This window comes from Pundamilia nyererei, unplaced genomic scaffold (assembly GCF_000239375.1).
Source record: "Pundamilia nyererei isolate P.nyererei 1_Seehausen unplaced genomic scaffold, PunNye1.0 scaffold00008, whole genome shotgun sequence".
Taxonomy (NCBI): domain Eukaryota; kingdom Metazoa; phylum Chordata; class Actinopteri; order Cichliformes; family Cichlidae; genus Pundamilia; species Pundamilia nyererei.
Window position 1 is genome coordinate 952,806 of NW_005187409.1, and position 249 is coordinate 953,054.

Genomic DNA, 249 nt, shown 5'->3' on the forward strand with positions numbered 1-249 from the left:
ACACTGCACACTGGTAGTCAGTCACTGAATTCATTATCAGCTGCTGAAGCTGCACCATGCGCTCACATCTACACAGAAAAGACTCACAAATACACAACCGTGAACACGGAAACAGGATATGAGAGAGATGACGCATGCAGCGTACGCCCACATCATGCGCCCACATAGCTAAGTACACACCTATCTAAATATCTTACTAGTATGCCAAACAGAATAAAAGCTGATTATTTGTACCACTAAAAACAGAAG